We start from the raw sequence: 10,000 nt of genomic DNA on the forward strand, positions 1-10,000 counted from the left end.
AGATACCACTCTCCAAACTCTAGTTTGTGTCTACTATCTATTATCAGATTAGATTTATTTATTCATGTATGTTACAATAATTACTGGCTTATACACTAATTTACATTAAATGACGGTGATGCTAATTATTCAACGAATTTGACAAAGTAAAAAAATTTATCAATAAAAATAAATATTAAATGCAATTAGAATAACAATAATATAAAATTGTAATGTAACTTCATAAATCGGCGGTGTTTCAACAAATAATTGTCGATTCTCTAAGAAGGGTATAGAATAATATCCTTCCCATGAATACACGACCGGGTTGTGATGGAATAGAGCTGTTGGGAGTATTGAAACATGTGAATATATGATTTGAATCTAGAATTATGGGATTAATGAATAAGGTGGATGATATTAGAATGAGTAATAGTGAATACAATATTGCTTCAATGACTCAAAATATATAAATGAAACAAACGTAATAGGGTGGGATTTGATTAAGATTTTAGGAATTAATTAAGTAATAATGATGATGTACAATACTGAAGAACAGAAAATGTTGAAAACAGAAACTTTCCACTCTGTATATGTATTTGCAGTAGGCAAACTCTAGTATTATTGGCACATTGTTGTAGAATATTTTCAAAGCTTAAAAATGCCATCTGGTTGGAGGCTGTAAGTCCATATTTTACGGCTGGGGCGTCATCGGAAAAAGAGTAAAAGAGTACTTTTTGCAGCGGAAAACACGCTTTTCCACCAAATGCCAATCCCAACAATCGGAAAACCTTGTAACTCATGACCCCTTGAAGGTACAGACCTGAAAATGGTATCAATCTCTTCGTAACGATGTGTGGGAATAGATTATCCATGATGGCAATCTCAAAAATGTTTGTCATCTTAGAAAAATCCAAGATGGCAGCCAAAAATCTGATTTCAAGAGTTTGTAGTTAAATTCACCATAGTAAGAGTTGGTGGAATTGGATAAATCTTTTGGATATTGTAGTATGATTGTATTGAAGCTTACAGATGACTTAATTGATCCAATATCCTCGACATTACTAGAATTAAAGATGATTTCTTGAAAATCGACATATTTTTGCCGCCATCTTGTTTTTTTCATGATGACAAACATTTTTAAGATTGCCATCATGGATAATCTATTTCTACACATCATTATATAGAGATTGATTCCATTCTCAAGTATGTACCTCCAAAGAGTCATGAGTTACACGGTTTTCTAATTGTTGAGATTGTCATTTGGTGGAAAAAGCGTGTTTTCCGCTGCAAACAGTACTTTGTACTCTTTTTCCGATGACGCTCCAGCCGTAAAATATGGACTTACAGCCTCCAACCAGATGTCATTTTTAAGCTTTGAAAATATTCTACAACAATGTGCCAATAATACTAGAGTTTGCCTACTGCAAATACATATACAGAGTTGAAAGTGAAATATTGTCCCCGAAAAATGTATGTTTCAAGTTTTTAAAGTTAAATAAATAATTGAAAGAGTGGTTGAAATGAGATGATTCTCCCGAACATCATTGTTTGGTTAATTCTAAACACTTTGGTGGCAAAACCAATCCGATATCTCTCACAATAACTGAATAACAAGAGATGTAAAGATTTCTGTCAATAATGACCGCCATCTTGCATTTTTCAATGATGTAAAATATTTTCGTTGTTACCATCATCAATATTCTTATTCGTCTTGTTGTAACGAGGAGATTGAGACCATTTGCAAGTCTCTATCTTTAAGTAGTCATGAAAAATCGATTTTATAGTTCTAGCTTGTTACTTCATGTATATGGGAAAATGCACAAGAAATCATGCAGGATTTTCTTTGGAGGGGGCTGGAGAACTCATTTTTCGATGTACAGCGCATGAAGATATATTGTTCCAAAGTTGAAAAAACGCTATAAATTTTAAAGATTGAAAATTTCTTTGTATCTCTTGTACAAAAAAAGTTATAATGGAATGAAATTTGAACAAATTTAGAAAAAAAACGTTTTTTCGGGCTTTTGAAGGTTATAACTAAAAAAATATTCATTTTAGAGGAAAATTTTATATAATCAAAATCTGTAGAGGAAGATTTTAAAAATATTTTCGTCTAGAAAAAACGGTTGAATATCTTGAACGGTAGTAGATAATAATTGGGAGATTAGACGGGCTTTTTTGTGCAATTTCCCCCCCTCCCCCCTCCCCCACCCCCCTGAGTTTGCGCAAATACCCCCTCCCCCTCTCCCTCCCCCTCTCCCTCTCCTTCTCCCTCTCCCTCTCCTTCTCCTTCTCCCTCTCCCTCTCCCTCTCCTTATATTATCTCCCCTCTCCCAGTGAGGACGAGGGGGATGAAGAGAGAGAGAGTGATCTTTCTCTCTCTCTCAGTGAGGGAAAAAAAAAATTTCCCTGAGGGAAAAAATAATTTCCCTTGTGAGGGAAAAAATAATTTCCCTGAGGAAAAAATAATTTCCCTTTCTACTGTCAGATTAAAGTGAATCCATCTAATAACTTATACTGTCAGATTAAAGTGAATCCATCTAATAACTTATACTGTAAAATTGCAAATAATTGGTTTGCTTTCCGCCCGACAGTTAAGAAAAATGTTCAATCAATAATATTTATATTGAAATTTTCTATGTGCTGTACAAACCTGCGGGCATTACTTTTTTTGGTAAGTGTGTTCTCCGAGAATATCTATAGTAAATTTAGTATGAACAAGCATTCCAAAAATGGCTATAGATATCCTCAGACCTATATCACTTGGAGGGTACATACTCAAGCTCTATTGATGTCTGACATATTTTAACAGTGAGAGGTCAATGATCTAAGTTGATCTTTTACATTTTTTATCTGCAATGTCATACAAGCATTTCCAAAGTTCATCGGAATTTGTAACAATAGTTTAGAAATCATTTGCACTACAATAATGTAGATGGCCTGTATCTAGTATATCGAGCAGTTCGAAAATCTCAGATAAAATTGGAAAATGTACATTTTCTGTTTTTGTTAACACTAGATCAACATCATCGCCTTGGAATCCTGTTGGAAATTTAATATTTCTTGCAATAGAATCAAATTCATTGAATGAAATTGACATCAAGAGGCGAGTTAATTTTTTGAATTTTGCAAAGCTAAAACACTGCATGACCTCGATTAAGTTATGAACAATAAAATTGATAAGGTAGGAATGTGCACTTAGCTGTAACACAGTTGTCTCTGAGGGGGGCGTATCTCCTCGTGACCTTACTCAATCAAGTCTACACTGATACTAAAACAAAATGTTCGAGGAAATATCTGAATTAAAAAATTTGTTTACAACATTTCACTACAACAATACATCATAACTTCATCTTCAATTTTAATTAATTTATCTATAGACAAATTGTGTGGACGGTAATAGCATAAATAGTCTCTTATATCATTCAAATTAACTGTGCTTAGAAAAATAGCCTTTAATTGTTTCGCCAAACTATAATTTTCACGAGATGATTTCTTAATTGCAATTTCGCATTCGTCATACCAGTCTATGCAGTTTTTTAACCTCACTTCCAACTGGTGGTCAGCAGCTAACCACTTTGTCGGATCCATAGTTGTCGAGCGAATGGAGTAAACTATGTGTAGGCGGGCACTATTATAGAGTAATTAAACGGTCTTTCTTCATTAATAATTGTAGACAGACAACACGTGCGAGCTTTATGCAATCTCAGTGCATGCAAGCAATAAACACACTGTAATTCCTTTCCGTTGTAGAAGAATCCATAACGTGCAAAGTTTCTTTTCTGTGCATTCGTATACATAGGCGCCAATTTCATACTTTGCATTCGATTGTTTTCGCACAAGAAATTATTTGTTTGATACATATTTTTAAACAGCAAAGAATTATAATGTTGTGCACTGTACAAAGCACACCTTCCATCGGGTCTATACTTATGTATCTTACATGCATTATAACACCACGAAGTGGTGAAAAAGCTGAAATCGGGCTTGAGAAAGTCCTCCGGTATGCATTGTACGTTAGAATGCAATCTTCTCAAAAACTTTGCTTTCTCAGTTCCTTTTGTAAAAATTTTTTCATAACCTGCGAGGTAATCACGAATCATTGTCTCATTCCATTCCAAATCTCCATCACTCCATTTTATTTTATGATAGTTACGTTCCAGCCATGTTACATCGTTATACAATTTTGCGCTCAATTCCATCTTTGCAAATGGTGATTTGAAATGGAATACAGCATAATTATTGCACTCGTCAACGATAGCAAGTTCTTTCACAATAATTTGATTACAAGTTTGTTTAAACCAGTGAAGATCAACCATAGCAATTTTCGTAGGCGTCTGCTTGTCGTCCACTCCTTTCTGTTCCTCTTCACATTTCTGTTCCTCCACCTCTGGTGCCCCCTCCTCCTCCTCCTCCTCTCCCGACTTCTGGATTGGTGTACTGCTTCTCCTTGGTTCATAATAGAAACTTGTTGATTCAATATCGTAAAGTACCGACGACTGAGTTTGAGCTTTGTCCAAAATATCAGAATCAAGATCACAAAGTACAGTCCGAGTTTGAGCTTTGTTCTCACTCTCCACCAAAATATCAGAACACAAAGAATAGGACATGATTCCTGTTCAAAGGTAAAACTGATAATGGTTTACATTTGGCACAGTACACACCTTATATATAATATTGCATGCAGTGATGCACTCTATCAGCAAAATTACTGAACTTCTTTCACCATGCTCGTGAGAGGCGTGTACTCCATCACACGATCGCTAATTAAAACGCAATACGCGGAAGTATTTGCAGGTACTGCACTATTAAATTCCATTTCAATACGAACATCTGTCGATGATTTCAAATGACTTGGTTGGTGTGAACAATCTACAACAATCAGCGGTGTTGATTCACAAAATGTTTTAAAATCGATTTCTGTTCCGAGTTCACTATTGATTGAATGATTATAATACGAGGGTGCGAAATCCAGGAACATCCGGTATAAAACTTCCTTCTTACCTAGCAGATTTTCGTACGGATAATACTCACTATTCAAATATACTTTAACATTGTAAATATCACAGCTGTCAAAATTAGATATTGATTTTTTAATTTTATTCTTTCGATCAGTTTGAAATGCAATTATAATATATTTTGGAGTATCAAAATTCGATGTCGTGCGTACTGACCAAGAATGAACAAGTGAATTTTGCAAATTTGGTAATTCACAAATTTCCCAATGGTGGAAACTTAATTTCAGTGGAGTGTCGGCATCGAGCAGTCTCAAAAATTTCAATCGCACATGATCTTCTAAAGTAATGTAGGGCATCCGCCATTGGAGCTTAGTAATTTTTACACTAACCTCTGTACCGGTTGCAGACTCGACGCAATTGAGGTCTGAGGGCGACCTCAATAATACAAGCTCTTGTTTCAAGTTTAAAATTATTCTTTGAAAATCTTCAAAAAATGGAAGGATTAATTTCAACGGCACACAGAAAGTGAATTTATTATCTGTTAGCTCATATCCTGCTCTGTCAAAACCAGCTAAATGATATGTGTTTTTATCAGATGCGTTCTTCACAAGAATAGCTTTAATTGTAGAAGTTAAACCAATTAATCTTGATTTGGAAATTTGTTGACCTGCTAATTCGTATCGTATTTCATCAAAAAGGTTGCCCACTACGTTACTGCTTAATTTATAGTCTGCCGCAACGGGCGCACCAGCCGGTTGAGTTGCCTCCCCTGCTACTGTAATCGCAGGCGCTGCCGGTTTTGTGCAGCTAACCATTCCCTCAATCAATATAAATGATTTACAAGGTAAAGTGTACACATCCAATGAATTAATCCCTTTCCGAGCTTCATCAGAGTTTTTTATTTCTTGTCCCGAATAAACTGTATGAGTATGAAATTGGAATTTGGTTATGTCATTATAAAACTGAAGCTCTGTCTCCACATCCAGAATATCACTAATTGCTGCGCCTGACATTTCGCCAATCAATTATAAAACCTAATTTTTCCAATATTCTTGCGCTTTTAGCCGATAACGCCCTATTGCTTTTAGTAGATGTTGACGCTATCACGTTCCTTTCTCTAATGACTTGATTGGTCTTATTCGAACGCGGATTAAAAACAAGATATCCCATTACTTTTGTTTTTCACGTATGTGCAGTCTAATTGTAATTGTATCTCCGCGGAAATCAATAAACGATCCGTTCTGGTCTGTTACCTTTACATTAATAGTTTGAATTCGACGTGTATTCAAAGGTACATAAATAATTGGAGAGGGTACTTCATTTATTAAATAACCGCTAGGAACCTTTGGCAAAAATTCGTAGATTATATGTTTTTCTTTTCCGTTAAAGTAACTGCCACATGCTAAATTACACTCAACAAGAATACTGTCAATGCTTGCTATGTTAACCAAATGTTTGGAATAATACCATTTATTTGCTTGCAAAACAACATTATCAAAACCGAATCGAATCAGAATGTGTTAAATCAATAGGCTTATCAGAATAAATTTCAATCTTCATAGTATTTGCATTTGCACATATAATAAGTTTATTCTTCTTCCCATCAATATTCAATTTATTCTTTAAAGATTTTATAATATCTTCAAGTTCATATGCGCCGGTATCCAACATGATTAACTTATCGCCATATTTGAAGCTAGAATTTGTTCCTTTGTTTACGTTTGCAATACTATTGTAACTAGAAAAATTAATCAGTCCAATTTCCAATTCACAATTTTTGTCCAATTCTATAATTTCTTGTAAATGTTCATAGAGGTTACTTGACTTTGATCTTAAGGTAATAACGACCATCTTGTGTGTTCACCACAAACACTTAATTACAACTGATTTGCAAGAAACAATAATGTAAGATGGCCACAAAAATCGCTATTTAATGGCTGCATATGCTCCACATTATAAAATATATTTACTCCATTTTCTTTTTTCCAATATTTGTCCAATTCGTATGGCGGTAGTAAATTTCCAATTGGATCAAAATACCATACATTAGAGCCAACTTTCTTATATGCTACCCAATGTGTGCCATCCTCGCTTTCCCTTGCTAAATTCACAATGGCATTTTCGTTTTTTAGAATTTTTTTGGGTAATGCATCTAGCATATATATTCCTCTTAGCTGAATCTGTAATAATTTTGACCAATCAATCAAATCATAATTACTCAATTCTCCTTCAATATTCATGCCTTCTTCTTCTTCGTCTTCTTCCTACTCTTCTTTGTTGTTCTACGTTTCTTAACTTGTTTTTGGGGGAATAAACTCACTCCATATGATGGTGGTGGGGCTGGGGGTAGAAGTCTGCCACCACTAAGCGGTGGGTAAGGCTTCAAATAATATCCTTTTCCTGCAATATGTTGTTTCAACTGAGCTATAGCTTTGCGTCTAATATCATTACTATAACTTCTCCTCTCATTCTTCTTCTTCTTCTTCTTTCTCAAAGACCCACCAAACGCCGCTTTAGCTTTCATAACGTTTGTAACAAGATAGCTAAGTGCTTTCTCGGCAAGGGGTGTTTGAGGATTTTTGAAAATGTCCCATGCAGCGTTTGCTAGAGCTCTGTCAGCTACCGCTCGAGTTTTATTATCGCTATTTTGAGTATAGGCTATATCATGTATCTTGCAAGCTCTATCTAATGAATTTATACCTTGATCACCTCTCTTTAACCTTTCATTAACCTTGGTGCCCGGCCCGCAATACTCGTATCCCGGAATATGATATTCTTCTCCCAGGTTATCAATTACCTTATTTAAAATAGTTGATGTCACATTACCTGCCAAACCTGACACACCTTTAAAAACTCTTGCCGCTGAACTCAAGATTCCTCTACCCTGTTTCCTCGAACTCTGCTTTTTTCTCCTACATACCATTTTTCATTACCTTTCAACTCAATGGTTGAACATTAACTGAGGTTAATTAATCAATACATCAACTTAAATTGAATTGGTTTAATGTTCAATTGAGTTGGAAATGAATTCACACCACAATCAATCATAGTCAAAAATGTCTAGACTGAAATTTGAAACAACATATCGTTCACTCTCTCTCACACAACTGTTTACAAGATTTTATGTTTTCGGCCCCAATATAAAGTCTTTATATTTGGCTAAATCCATTTTTTCTGTAATAATTTGCACTACCTGATTTTCTGTAAGGTTATGTTGTTTGGCCTCAATCCAGTTCATGTGAAAAGAAACCTGGGTGTATTTGGATACGTTGTCCAGGGCCACTCTGTGTATGAATAGATTTAGATAGTCAATGAATGGAGCTGAACATTGCAGTCTCATGACAGCACCCTCTTCCGAATTTTTAATTGCCTCAGCTATTTCATCACGAACGCTTTTCACAGCTACTCCCATCTCGTTTTTCTTAATAAAATCTCCTATATCATTTTTAGTTGCGTACTTTTCAGCAATTTGCTTAATTAGAATAGCAATAGCATCTTTTGTAATGAATTGTTCAATACCCTCCATAATATTAGCTTTTATTGCACTCGCCATTTCAGATAATCGTTTTTCAAACTCTTCCTTTGTTAATGAAGAACTAGTCAATTTCTGCAAAGCAGATTCTAAATATTGCTTATCAATTAACGATGGATGTGTTTCATTTACTTTAGTAAAAATTTCTGTACTAAGTTGTTTTAATTTAGTATTGAGATAGTTTCTGTCCAGCACCTCCAAATTCTTAATTTCATCCGATATGGCTTTTAATTTCTCATCTAAATAAGCTTTATCAACTTTATCGTTGTTAATACTGAGCAACTGAGATGAAAAGCTGTCTGTTAAAGTTTTCACTTCTCCTGGAGCGGATTCTAAATTTAGAGTTCTCTCTGCAATAGCTTTATCGATATTAGCACTGAAATTTTGTAATGTACTTAGAATATGTTCTCTTTCAATTATGCTCACTCCAATATTCTTTGTATTTTCCGAAACGAGTTTGGTTATTTGCAAATCTAAATAAAATTTCACAGCTTCGCTGATTCCTTGTTGATTTATCGATTCGATTATCTTCAGTGTTATCGAGTCAATATCACACGTAAGATTAGCAACAGGTCCGCTAGCACTAGGCGTATCAATTCGTCCGAATCGATGTAGAGTCATCGTAACACTAAACAATTAATTTTGCTTCTTTTAGCTCTTCAATTATAGACGCAATCTCCACATCATGCCCGGTGTTGCCACTAGCTTTTGAGAAATAGAGTAAATTTAATCTTTCCACTAATTCGTCAAAATTATCAAAGTATTGATAAATTCTATCATGAGAATTATTTTTTGCAAATTTCAATAAACCCCAACCCTTCTTTTTACTAAGTTTTTTACTGGGAAATAACTTTTGAATCATTTGCGATTTAATTCCCTGATTTCGTTTAACATAGCCTCTTCGATCTAAATGTATGCCTGTAAGTGTTAAGATTTTTTATACTTATCCAGATCTCTCTGATTATAAAGATTGAGTTTGGTCTCGCACTGAATAATAACTCAAGTAGACCATGTGTTAAACGGAATCTTTCATTATTAATATCTATATAACCGTTATCGAATATTACTTGCTGATTTCCAATATAATACACGTCATCTTTAGAATTATATGAAATTCCATAACTGATTGAATTATTCAATTTTTCCGCATGAAACGTTTTTAGATATTGTGACAGCACATCATCGTTTCTGCTAGAACCAAGTAAACTGTTTTCAAATTTAGTCGAGCTTAAAAAATTGTCTGTTGAACTCTCATAACTCTCTTCATCCCCCTCCTCATTATCATCAATATCCATACTCTCTTGTTCCTCTTTTACTTCTTCCTTTTTAGGTGTAAAATCATGATTAGAGTGCAAACTAGATTTGGTTTTTCCCAATTCAATTATAGGTTCTATAATGGCGAAAGAGTTTTCCTATTGAATTCCTCCGTTCGTTTTTCAAAATTGACTAAGCTTTTATGCTTGTCACTGATCACCTTTCTCAATTTCTTAATCTTTTCTATTAAACTCTCCTTCTTGTTATTTACTATGCT

Source organism: Nilaparvata lugens, chromosome X (assembly GCF_014356525.2).
Source record: "Nilaparvata lugens isolate BPH chromosome X, ASM1435652v1, whole genome shotgun sequence".
In the NCBI taxonomy this organism is placed as follows: domain Eukaryota; kingdom Metazoa; phylum Arthropoda; class Insecta; order Hemiptera; family Delphacidae; genus Nilaparvata; species Nilaparvata lugens.